Source organism: Neophocaena asiaeorientalis, unplaced genomic scaffold (assembly GCF_003031525.2).
Source record: "Neophocaena asiaeorientalis asiaeorientalis breed wild unplaced genomic scaffold, Neophocaena_asiaeorientalis_V1.1 scaffold184, whole genome shotgun sequence".
In the NCBI taxonomy this organism is placed as follows: domain Eukaryota; kingdom Metazoa; phylum Chordata; class Mammalia; order Artiodactyla; family Phocoenidae; genus Neophocaena; species Neophocaena asiaeorientalis.
Window position 1 is genome coordinate 5,996,381 of NW_020185325.1, and position 13,319 is coordinate 6,009,699.

Here is a 13,319-nt window from a genome sequence, read left to right on the forward strand (position 1 = left end):
GTTAACCACTTCGTTCTTCCACCGGTCCGAGCGCTCCTCCGTTACTCACGCGTAAAAGCCCCAGTCCAGGATGTCTGCAGCACTCGATTCCAGCGCGCTTTTCCTTCACGCCCAGAATACGCGGGTTTCGGCCCTGAGAGGCTGGAGGGCTAGAAAGGGAGCCGAAACGCTTCTCAAGTGTTAGTAATGTACAAAATAATAAAAGGATTACCAGTATTTGAACTCTCGACTTCATCTCCGGGCCATGAACTTTCTAATCAGGTTGGAAATATTTACCGAGGCGGCAGCTTCCTCGGAGATTTCCCCCTCCCTTCTCCCACAATATCTCTTCCACACCTTACTGGATTTTATCCAAGGCATTAACATGTAAACTAAACCAACTTCCCAAATGCATTAGGCTTCCCTATCCGATAGCTGATGACTTCACTTATCCTGAAGAGTTTCAGCTGCACAGGAAGCAGCAACAGAGACTGATAAGGAAGATACTTATATTAAGGTTTAAGGCCAGTAAATACTTTTCCTTATCAAAAAGAAAAAAGGTTAATATTCAAGATTTAGGAAAGGCTACTAGGGATTGAGCACCTCCCCTCCCTATCCAATTACACCACGCCCAATAAAGCCAAAGATAAAATATACCAACTAGTACACAAACCATGAAAAGATAAGATTACATGCCAGTAGAACTACAGACTATATAAAATGTTTAAACCAAATTAAAAATTTTTAATATTGTGAAAAGAAGAAGAGAAAATACATTGGGGAAATAAAAATACTGAATGTACCAGAGTACACAATAGTAGTATACTGAAATATCTAGCTAATTAAAGATATTTCCTCACTTTAAAAAAATTCCTCTCAGCACTATGTGTTTAACTCAATGACTAGTTCCATTTCCCGTTAAATTCTGCACTGTGCCTCCAGACTATTTTAATGCATGAGGGCAGTGTGAATCAAAATGCCTCCTTCTTCATTATAGGGGCTATTTGATCTGAGTAGCTTTTCTCAGAAGAGTGGGCTCAACATTTAGGTGTCTGCCCCAAGGCTTCACTTGAAAGGGGAAGGTTGATTTTACAGGCAAGTACAACTAGATCTGAATAATCTTCAGGCTTCTGGCTCATCTCCATTGTGACTATCAGCCCCGAATCGATGAATCTTTTGCCATTGTTATAGGAGAGCATGGCAAACTGTCACAAAGCAAAAACTATCTGAAATACTATTATTTCTTGCAGATTAGTATCTACAATATATTTGTTTGCCTGTTTGCTTTTCATCTGGTGAGTTTGCTACTACCATGAATTCATTTCAATAATATGGCAGAGATAATCTGTATCAGGTTTTCATTTAAGGTACAACTTCAAAAAAAATCCAAAAATTTAAAGGTGCATCGACATTTTGAATACTAAGATATGTCTATACAGGGTGGAAGTTAATTTTTCGAGATTCACAAACGTCCTGACAAAGCAAATTGTTTGTAGGAACATTTGTTTATTGCCATAATGTCTGAAATTAACATAATGAATTGTAACAGCTTATTTTACATGAGCAAATAAGACATAGGCAATACATGACTCTCACCACAGTACTCTTTAGTTTTATTTTCCTTCAAAAAGAAAACTGTTTTACCTTTTAACATTTTTAAGAATTATTTAATAATAAACATTATAACAAACCCATAACTATCAATGATAATACAAGCATTCAAATGTATGTATAACCCCACATTGTGGATAGTTTGAAAACAATTTAGATCTGGATTATATCACAGTTGGCCTTTTAAAATATAAGATATTCCCCTCAGCAGATTTAGCTTCTTAATTATGTGTGACCTAAGTTAATATTAGCATTTGTTTCCCTCCCATGAGCCTTTATAGTTGAAGTGGAACAGAAGTGTGCAGAAATATACAATAGAAGAAAGCCGCCTGAGACTTAAAATTATTCACTGGTAATCCACAAAGTGGTTAATCCAAGACATGCTTTGTGTTCATCTTTAAATACTTCTGAATTTTTCTTTTTTTTTTTTAAACCAAAATCATCCTGATCCTGGCCACCAAATGGTACTTGGCTAGGATGAGAGTATTTTCTGGTGTCGGGAGAAGCAAGTACTAGGTGTTAGGAGGCCTGGATTCTCTGGTTCAAGATTTGTGCCCAACTAACGAGCGTGTCCTTTCTGGGCTTCAGTTTGCTTACGCATTAAATGATTTCTCCAATCTATTCCAGTTCTACGATTGGAAAGTAGAAAATTCTTATACCCTTTAAGCCAATTGGAAGCTAGTGGCCTACCCTGTTAAATAAAAGGTGACACTTCCTGTAAGAGAAAATGATGTCTGGGACTGATGTACTATTTAAACCAGCTTTTTTTCTTCCCAATCACCAAATATTTCCTTCATTAAATAAGTATCATAAGTGCTTTATTAAACATGTAAATACATATTAACTTGTTTTTTTCCCCCCAAAGAATCATTTAGCAATATATTTAACTAAAGTGCCACAGAAGTTACAGAGAGCATGACTCAGGATTTAACTCTAGGGAAAGCTCATTTCTAATTTCTGTTCAGGGTTGCATATCATCTTACTCCACCCTCCACTTCTTACTACTTCCCTACATTAAATCAGCAGTCTACCTGTGCTCTGGGTCTGCCTGCTTTTAAGCTTGGCCCACGCTGGGTGTAGCTCTTGAAGTGAGCTTTAAAAAATTATTCTAAAGTAAGCTGGGGCGGTTGCCACAGCAACCCACCCTAAAATGAAGAAAGTCTATAGATTAATCTACCCCTCAATATTATTCAACTGTATAGTATCTGTTCTTCAGCCAGAATACTTTCAACACAAACATGATAACTGAACATATAAGTTCAGATATAAAAAATAGTAAGATACAAATTCCAAGAGCATAAAAAAATGTTATATCTTTTTATAGTTACAGTAGAGATGACATACAAAACTTCCCCTGAAATGGATTAATTGTAAAACAGACTTGCAAAGGTATGCCCTGAAAGGTGACATGAGAGCTTTAAGCAAAATGGTATAGTATTGCTATATGATAAGTCACCTAATGGTTATGCAAGACTCTATCACTTTTATACATGTTAACATTATAAGTAATTAATGACAAAGAGTTTGTGGCAGTTTTACCTTTATGAATTAACTTTGTGATGGATGATAACAAACGTGAAGCACTTACCACATACACATACAGTCATTTGCCTTCCATTCTTCACTTCATCTCTTCATAGAAGTTACTTCACAGTTTGCAACTCTTCTTTGGCACCTTAAAATGCATAAGTACAAGGTAAATAGTTAAAAAAAATTTTTTAAAGAATGTTGATACCAAAATACATTCAGATTAATTTATTTCTAAAACTTCTAATCTGAACCAACATTAATGTTAATTCTAATTTTAAACCAAATGAACGTGTATTGAATATAAAATAATTAAAATGATCATTAATTGTGATAATACCTATAACCTGTAATATAAATAGTGCCAAATAGTTAAATTTCAAAAATTCTTTAGGTACGGCCTCAGTCCATGCACAGTATACACCATATGGACTGCTTGTGATTGAGAATCTGCAATATAAAAAGGATTTGTTATTCCAAGCCAAGGTTTAATCATATCCTTTATCTCATATCTAAAGATCCTATATTTATCTTTATTTTTGTATATTTTAATACCTGATGAAGAATTACAAGGAAGAAAGTCAAATCCATATTTCAAGCTAACAAAATTTGTCTAGTTGGGATACTGAAGTTGCAACTAAAGTTGCTGAAAGGGCTTTTTTATATGCTTAAAAGCCAATTTTAATACTTTGGGATTAAGGATGTGAATTCAGTACACTTAATGAATTCTATTACCAATAATACCTGATCCTTCCAAGGAGTGTTTAACTGTACTGAGTACAGACAAGAGCTCTTGTGTTCTAGTCTCCGTTTGAAGCCAGCTTTCAATGACTTTGAACACACAAATGGACTTTTCCTTGGTTTCAGAATGGTCTAGTCCTCCCAACCTTGAGACATATCAGACCGTGAAGGTCAATAACCATTTTCCCATTTGTATTAGCAAGAAGACTTTTCATAGTCAAGAGTCATTAAGACTTACAAAGCCTCTATATTTGGGTTGACATTCTTAAGTTTATTTTTATTTTTAAGTTGCTTCACAGTCAAGGAGAAATGAAGAATTTTGGCCACTTTTATTTTAGGGGTGTTAGGTGAGTTTAGTCTTTTAGACTCAGGCCCACAGTGAGTTAGTCTCAACTTGGTAGTCAGTACTAGGTGACCTGGTGAATTACCATTCTCCCAGCTCTGCTTGGTTTTACAGTCTATTAAGCAGGAATCATAATACACATCTCCCAGGGCCTTTTCACCTTACAGAAATGCAATCTTCATGAAATAATGTCTGAAAGCTATGTTAAAGCTTTTTAAAATGCCGCTACAAATTACATTTCTTCCTTTTCCTGGATCAGTATGCCCAAATAAGGCTTGATCATTAATTTTCTTGCGAATGTGTAGTTCATTAAAAAGTATCCATATGCATGGCTAAATTTAATAGACTTTACCTTTTATTTACAAAATTGTTAAATGTTCTTCAGAACATTGATTCTAACCCATTTCTTGAAATATCACAGAACCCTTCAATTCAAAGAAAGGATTTTCACACTTCCCCTTTTAACTGTTTTTTCTAGATACCTCTATGTGTGTGCCCTTTAATTTCAAAAGATCTTTACATGGGATCGGGGTAGGCATGGGGGTTAAAAATACCGCCCTGCATTTTGGCGCCCACTCCTTTGTCTGGGAAGAACAAGGCTGGGATTCAGTCCGGACAGCCCCTTTTAAAGACCCAGACCCGGGACGCCTCTCGTTTCAGCAGCTCAGTCCGCTGAGTTATTGACTGCGGGCAGCAGCAGTCCCTCAGGTTGATTTGTGTGGAAAGTGAATCCTCGCTGGCTAGGCGTTCAGCAGAGGCGCAGCAGCCGCAAAGCCAGCCAATTATTGCCGGTCCTCCCCTCTAACACCGCTCTCACCACCTATACCCTCCTTTCTGTGTCGGTCTCCACTTACCCCCACCCACTTTTCCCCGCGCGGACGGAGCTGAGCGGGGGCTCCCTCCCGGGAGCGTGTCTAGAGCTCGGAGGCAGCTGGTAGGGGGTGAGTGCGCCACGTGCGAGCGCCCCAGGCGAGGAGGAAGCGGGCTCTGGCCCTTGTGGGGGCCTGCTGGGCCTGGGCGCGCGGAGGGGAGGCCGAGCTGCCTCGGCGGGGCGTGCACCGGGTGGCGTCTAGAGCGGGGAAGTCACCGCTTGGGAGCGGGTTGGCGGGGGAGGCAAACGGCCGGTGGCTTGGCGAGGAGGCCGCGTGGCGGGCTCCCGGGAACGGAGGAGGACGCAACGGTGGTGGGTGGGTTTTGGAAACGGGCGGTGGCGGCGTCACGGGAGGTGCCCTACTGGTCTGGTGGGGGGACCTGGAGGATATTTACCCTTGGTTGGCGAAAGACGACCCCGCAACTCTGGGCGCAAGCGCCGAGCCACGCACAGAGTGAGCCCACCCACGCACGTGCACAAAGCGCTGGCACGCTGTCGGCGCCCGGCTGCACAGGCGGCCCGAGCGCTCCGCCGCAGCACTTCGCAAGCCTGGGAGAGCGAGGGGGTGGTGCGCGCAGGTCGGGCCGCCGCCCGGGTACAGCGCCAGCCAGCCTGCTTTCTCACCTGGCACACCGGGAGGAAAGGACGGGGGTCCACGAGCTTGATTTATTAGCCCAAGCTCTCGGGGTGTCCATAGGACTGTTTTAAAAAACCAGCAAATAACCGTTGGCTCTAGCAGTGAAGCTCCCTCAGTGGATATGTACGCATCTTGGCTAGAGAAAGGCCACAAACTACAAGGAGAAATGGGATACGAGGGAGAAAACACGAAAAAATCCCCCAAATTTCCTTTCCTCTTCCATCTCTCTTTATTGGTTTGCACGTGAGAACGGTACGGGGATCTCTTGCTAAATTATCAGCACGAAGTGGAAATGCCTGTGCTGTGTTTCTGTCTGTGGAGCTCTGGGAAGATTAGTGCTCCAAAGGCGTAGCGCTGTACCTGGCTGAATAAATCAAAGATGTAGAATGTTTATCTTGTCATGTTCTTGAAGCTATAAGCTGCTACCAATATGGCAGCCCCTGGCCACATTGTGGTTCTTTGAGTTAAATAAACTTAAATAAAATTTAAAATCAGTTCCTCAGATACACTAGTCACATTTCAGGAGCTCAATAGCCACAGGCGGCTAGTGGCTACCTTATCTGACTGCCCGATTTTAACGTTTCCGTCATGACATAGAGTTCTGTTGGCATGTGCTGCTATAGAATTTCAAATGAATATGGTTTAAAAAAGAAAGAACCTGCTTTATGATACCAGTAAATTTTAGGACACTCTTGGCATTTGTATTTCTTGGCACTAGTGTGAAAAGTTGTAAAGTCAGAATTTCAGTATCTTCCTGCTGAAAGAGGTCTTAGGGAACACTTAAGGCAGTAACTAATTTTTTACAAGGAAGGGAAGTTAAGAGATGTGCCCCCAAATCATGACATCAATTTGGAAAGGAGATAAGGTCACCTGACAGGGTATAGTACACTTTGTGCCAGCCCAGGGCAGTTGCCTGGGGTTAGTGAAGCAAATTAACTCTACAGAAAGGTGACCTGACAGAAGATTTTAGACAACAGTTTCCTTTTACAAGAGAAAAATATTTCTTAAGTATTCTTCCAGGAAGAAATTCCATTTAATAAAGAATAAGGTGTATGGGGAATGATGCTATCTCCCAAACTAAAAATTTATTATTGGTAGTGTCTTGGATTTGTATAATGCCTTTTTAAAGAGACTAATTGGTATAATATTGTACTTCTATTTAAAAAATTCTGAGGAAATGGAATTATCCTTTTACAGTTACAGCTGAAAGCACTCTTAAGGGCAGGGAGGAAAGGTGTTACATAAGGTGAGAATTGTTAGCAAAGCATAATCTTCCTCAAATTCGATGAAGGTGTTATCAGATATATTGATTATGTCTTAGACTGATATCACTAGGGTGGCATTTGACTGGAAAGGTTTATAACATGAACAAAACTTAATTACAAATTACACTATTTGAGACATGAAAGACAACAGAAGACATTATACAGATTTAGAGGCAAAGCACAAACTTTCTAACTTCAATGCTTTGGTTGGTTGGTTGGTTTTGCCATGATTATCCCCTATATTTCTTATTGCTATTTCGGGGTGAAATGTTGGTATTAATTCTGGCCATTTATGGTAATTAGCTTTTAAGTTAACCCTTAGGGAAGGACCCCTAAGTGTTCAGATAAGAGTACTCATGAATGATAAATAATTTTTAAAAATAACAAGAAAGTGTTTTTTAAAGCTTGAATTTCTCCTGAGCTGATGCATATTTGAATTAATGTCTTATTTCTCTTACAGATTTACCATTTGCATGTGGTTCATGGTAGAAAGCATTCTTCCCATTTTCCCTGAAATCTGATAGCCTAAGAGAAAATCTTTTAAATTCTTCAAGTGCTTGCAGTGTACTAGAAACCTCAACCTCTCCATGGCTGACTAATGAAAGGCTAGTCTGACTAGGGAGAATCTATGTGATCAAAAGCCAGTTGGGGGCTTCCCTGGTGGCGCAGTGGTTGGGGGTCCGCCTGCCGATGCAGGGGACGCGGGTTCACTATCCCGTGGTAACTGTATGGTTATGCACAACTTACTGAACTTCCCTTTGGCCTCAGCTTCCTCATGGATAAAATGTGGAACATAAAGTGCCTACCCTCAAAACTTTGTTATGAGGATTCAACGAGCTATTCAGTGTGAAGCACAGAGCTAGGAAAGTGGTAAACTGCAGTAAAAGTTAGCCATTCTTATTCTCCTGCAAAGGATTTCTATTTCTCCATCATTAAGTTCCATCTTCACCCATACTGGGCTGTCACAGTAGAAAAAGTTGGAGAAGTAGGTTGTAAGAGAGGTGGGGATTAGTTCTGGATGAGATCTGTTTGTGAGTTTTACCTTCAAGAGATAGAGACCTCTTTAATCCTAAAATTTCCTGACTCAGTGGCTATAGGTTGCCTTATTTCCCTTTCACAGGAATGGTGCCTCTTGGATACTTTTGGGCTTCCTTTATCTTTATTTATTTGTTTTCCTGAGGTATGCTTCCTTATACTTGTTAGCTGCTTGGTTGTTGAAAAGGCGCTGGAAACTCCACGTCCATCCTCTTTTCACCCTGGTTGACCTTTTTATGCTGTTGTCAGCCAAGAAGACATTGATATCTTTGGTCTCCTGCTAGCTTGAATTCTTTAGGGCAGAGCTTGCTCAGATTATCTCCTGATGTCATTCCAAATGTCTGATGGCCATCTATGGCAACGGGGCTCAGCAGAGGCCTGCTGGGAAGGGGGGAACTACTAGAAGTAGTTCTGTGTTGGACACATAATCAACTTTACAGCTATGTCTAGGAGACTGTTTGCCACTTCTTGAAAAACAGAAACCATGGCATTTTGCATTTTTTTGTTTATTTAATAAGTCCCACTTGGGATGTGTATGATTCCTGTTGATGTCATGATAGGTATAAATATGCACTACAGGAAAAAAACAGACTCAAAGATCGTTAATAAGCCTTTTATATGTGGTGTTCATGTTAGCTCTCCTCACTAAGAACACCAAGTTAAGACAAAAGATTCTTGAAAGGAGAAAATAAAGCTACCACATTACCTTGTTTCCTCTCTCTAGGTAATTTTCCAGATGATGGTTTTTTACTTAGCTGAGAACTTAAAAATTATTTCTAAAATATTTCATTTATAAGCTAAAATTTTAAACCAAACAAAACAATATAAAATTTTATTTTTTCAAAAAGGCAAGATCACGCATAGATTTATATGCTTCCAATACTCACTAGATTTAAAAACAAGGAGATAAATAATTATATCTATATTCTAATTTACTAGGTAGAGAGAGAATTAATTTTCATTATTTGGGATAAAGTCTATCTAAATTATTTTGGAATATGATGAGAACTAAAAGTAAAATGCCATAAAACTTTAAAATTTAAGTCAGTGATTAAAACCAGTTTGTTTTACCAGTAGACATTAGTTCATTGCGTCAAAGACCCAAACCAAAGAGGTCTGATTTCTTATAGAAGGTTTTTAAAATAAATTGTAGCTAAATATTTCTATATAAATAATATTCATATTATTAATACAAATATATTTGCAGTATATGTGCGAAAATAACACTATCTTATTAGAATGTGGGTTGAAATAAGTAAGTTCAGAGTGCGTAATATTTAATGGCCACTCACTACTTATCAGTGTTAGATTAATACTGTATTAACTGCTTTATAAGCTTTATTTCTTTTTATCTAAACAACAACGTTTTAGAAGGTACTGTTCTCTCCATTTTATATAGGTTTAAAACGGAAACTTAGAGAGGTAACATTACCTGCCCCAGGTCACATAGCTCTTAAGTGCCAAAGGATGTGAAACTATGTTGCTTTGTTTCCAATAGATGCCTTTAGCTACAATGCTATACTGATTCATTATACTCATAATAAACTTTGCTCACTTACAGGCATGATGAGAGCAGGAGATGATATAATCGATATTTTTTCCCCACCAGAAAAAGATTTCACAAATATGTGTCTAACCCTGTGTCATCCTCTTCAAGGTAGATGCTTTAGGAGGTTATTTGCTTATTTCAGTAATGACGTCTTTGCATTTAAGTCTCAACAGAAATATCCTTAGGAATTTGCTCTGCAGTCTTAACAGTCTGATTGTTGGCAAATCATTATCATTAAGGATGAATTTGTTGCTAAAACTAAATCCAAACCAAGTGTAATGAACAAGGTGCTTGTTAGAAACTATGATGTGATTATAAAGCAGCAGATTATTTGATATCTGCCTCATAAATTGACACTAATCGCAGATACAAAAGGGAAATTTCAAGGGTGTCCCTAATATGAATGTGGTGTAGCCTTTAAGGAGACATTTTAGTGACTAACACTCATGAAAGGTCTGATCACTTAAAAAAGAATCAGTTTCACTAATGAAAAGTTGTGCATCATTGTATGAACATTGTGGGAAATACCTTTCCAGAGAATGTCCAACAGACAGGAAAGAGTAAATCAGAGACCCTGGGTTAAAATCCAGTCTCAGATGCTTAATAACTGTTTGACCTTAATTTTCTAAATGTCCTCATTGTAAAATGGGGAAAGTGGCAGAACCTCCCCTGGATGATAATTTTGCTGACAGAAGGACATGAAATTGTATTTGTGTAGCCGCTTAGTGCTTGGCATGTAGAAAATGCTCAATAAATGTTAGCTATCATTATACTATTTCATTTTCGAGGGCTATCACATATTCTTGAAAAACATCTCAATGTCAGTTATCTAACAAATTTTAGAAGCTGACTTCTTTTCTATCAGCTTTCATGTTTCAAAGCAGTTTTATTTCATATTAGAGCATTTCATATTTGAAATAAATATAAAACATTTAAGACAGTATGTTGATCAAACCAATATACATTATATCAAGAAGTCTTATGTTTTGGGGTGACCAATTTATATTATCCTCGTCAGTGTTCCATATAACATTCTTCTCAGAGAATTTTTTTTTGTATTCATATTTGGTTTTATCAGACTTATGAAAATAATTATATATCCATTTGCCCAGAATAAGGCTACATCAGACATCTTCTAAATTGCTTATTGATTACATAATCTTACTCTTAAATCGAAGGAAACTTAGCATAAATGTAAATTAGTGGCTTCCTATTAAATCTGAGTTTTTAAGTCCTTTCAAATCAACATTATCTGTGTGGTAAGGCTGCTGAGGCTTGTCTTTGTGTCGCCATCTTCCCTCTACTCACCTTCAGCTTGTCCTCCTTTCACTCTGGCATGCTCTACTCACCCAGCAGCAATTCTTAAAATCAGTAATAGCTCTTTATTGAGCATGGCCTTTCCCTGATGTGACCCACAAGGTCCTTTCCTTCCTCAGAAGTCTCTTTACGTTCCAGAATTCTCTTGGACTGTGTTCTACCAGAGGAGACAGGCACTCCAACCCCATTTACTTAGTGATGCAGTAGAAACGTGTTACTCCTTTCAATGAACTTCTCTTCAAAAGTTTTCTGAATCCAAAGGAGTATCTGTGATTACACAGATTCCACAAATTCCCTGCTGTGTTGGTCAGGAGATGCTTTGGGGAGGAGACTGTCAGTATGTCTCAGCTCCCTCCTGCCCGCTGCCATTTCAGTTGCTGACATAGGTATGTCCTGGGTGCAAATCAGTGGGAAGCCTGGCTCTTACTTGAGGAAGAAATTTTATTGTTTTTGAAAAGGTTGGGATTGGAAAACGTGTTCTCTATCAGCAAAATATCCTGATCCTTGAAAAATTGTCCACTTATTATTTAGAAAAAATTGGTGCTCTTTAGTACCTGTTGTTCTGGTCACCTTTTCTGTTCCCTCTTTGCATAAGAGGCACACAGTTACTGCAGGTCCCGTGGGCCACAGCCTACTGGGTTGTCACTTGGTCTTACTCTGTGTGCACTCCCTTCTGTCCCCACTCCAAAAGCCACCAGAGGTGTAATTAGTGATTATTCTTCCAGAAACATCTTGAAGGGGGTATAAGAACCCTGTGATGAGAATAGTGTTGCTACCTGGATGAGGGAAGAATTTGGAAGGGCTGGGGAGAGATACAAGCTTGGAGGGAAAAATGCATTCTGCCCTTTATCTCCTCTGTGAAACCACTGATAAAGCATCTTGCTATGTGCAAAGATGGGGCACATAAATATTTTCCAACCTTGTATAGCATTAAACCTGTAAATATGGAGCATCCATATCAAATGGAATCACTTTATTCAGAAATGAAGAAATACGATTCTAAGTAAATTTGAACACCACTTAAAAAGGGATTGCGTTCTACAATTTTTCTGTTCCTTTTGACCCCTTCAGAAATAGTTAAATAGCTCATCAATAGATTTACTCCCATCTTTTCCATTTCCTTCCTCTTCCCCTTCTTTCGTCTTTCCTTCATCTTTTCTGCTCCATCTCTTTCCTTTCAGCTGTAAATCTTTTATTTTCGGTTGTAAACTCAGCAAAGCCCCCCTACCCCCAACACAACTGGTTATTAACAATTAATCAGATTTTTCTTCATTGCTTTGGAAAGCTACATTTTTTGTTTCACAACCATAGGGTTTCATTAATGATATTTTTCTATTTCTCTGAATCACTTCCAAATAAAATACCACTAACAAAGGAGCTTACTTCTAAACAATCGATGATGTATACAATATGGTCATAGAAGAGTTTCTATGATTATTTTTGTTATTAATCACTATAATTACTCTTTGATTACAATGGTGGTTAACTCACAGTGAATAAAGCACATGCTTGCCTTGTTTATCTAGTATTTGCGAACGATTTGTGTTCATCCATCCACACATTCTCACCTCACCTTATGCAGCTGTGAGACTCTAGTTTGTGTAGCCTATGGCCACAAAAATGACTTGCACATGGGAGACTAAAGCCTGTGGTTTCCTTACATTATCACTAGGCTGTAACCTCTTAAACTCCATAGGTCAGTGATGACTAATTGAGTATTCCAAAACTTGAATGTGTATGCATGCATACTTAAAATAAGCACTGTCTGTGCTGTTTTTTCATGACTTGCCTGAAGAGTCAGTTCAAGCCATTCTTCAGATTTCAAGCTATACTATCTAGTGCCTGAAACTTAAGTAGAACTTGAGAATGATTTTTGGCTTATCACTAGTGTTGGGTGAACCTTATCATTTGCCAATCCACATGCAAATAAGTAAAATAAATAAACTACTTAAGCACAGTTATATCAGACAGTAAGTAACAGTGGACATGTAACATCTATAGCTGTATCCACACGTTTGCTTTGATCTTTCAGGACCTGAGATCCCTAAGTTCCAGTTTCTTGCTACTGTAGAGCAGAACTGACCTCTTTTTTTTTTTTTTTAGCATCTTTATTGGAGTATAATTGCTTTACAATGGTGTGTTAGTTTCTGCTTTATAACAAAGTGAATCAGCTATACATATACATATATCCCCAAATCTCTTCCCTCTTGCATCTCCCTCCTTCCCACCCTCCCTAACCCACCCCTCTAGGTGGTCACAAAGCACCGAGCCGATCTCCCTGTGATATGCGGCTGCTTCCCACTAGCTATCTATTTTACATTTGGTAGTGTATATATGTCCATGCCACTCTCTCACTTTGTCCCAGCTTACCCTTCCCCCTCCCCGTGTCCTCAAGTCCATTCTCTAGTAGGTCTGCATCTTTATTCCCATCTTGCCCCTAGGTT

At 38.8% G+C, this 13,319-nt stretch overlaps 1 protein-coding gene across 1 annotated transcript in view; it reads right to left on the bottom strand.

The window, feature by feature from the left end:
• Positions 1–13,319, bottom strand: part of MEF2C (myocyte enhancer factor 2C) — a 170,290-nt gene that overhangs the window by 150,388 nt on the left and 6,583 nt on the right. Inside the window, exon 2 of the mRNA XM_024734346.1 lies at positions 3,179–3,265. The gene's annotated coding sequence lies outside the window, so the exon portion shown is untranslated. The remainder of the gene's footprint in view (positions 1–3,178; positions 3,266–13,319) is intronic.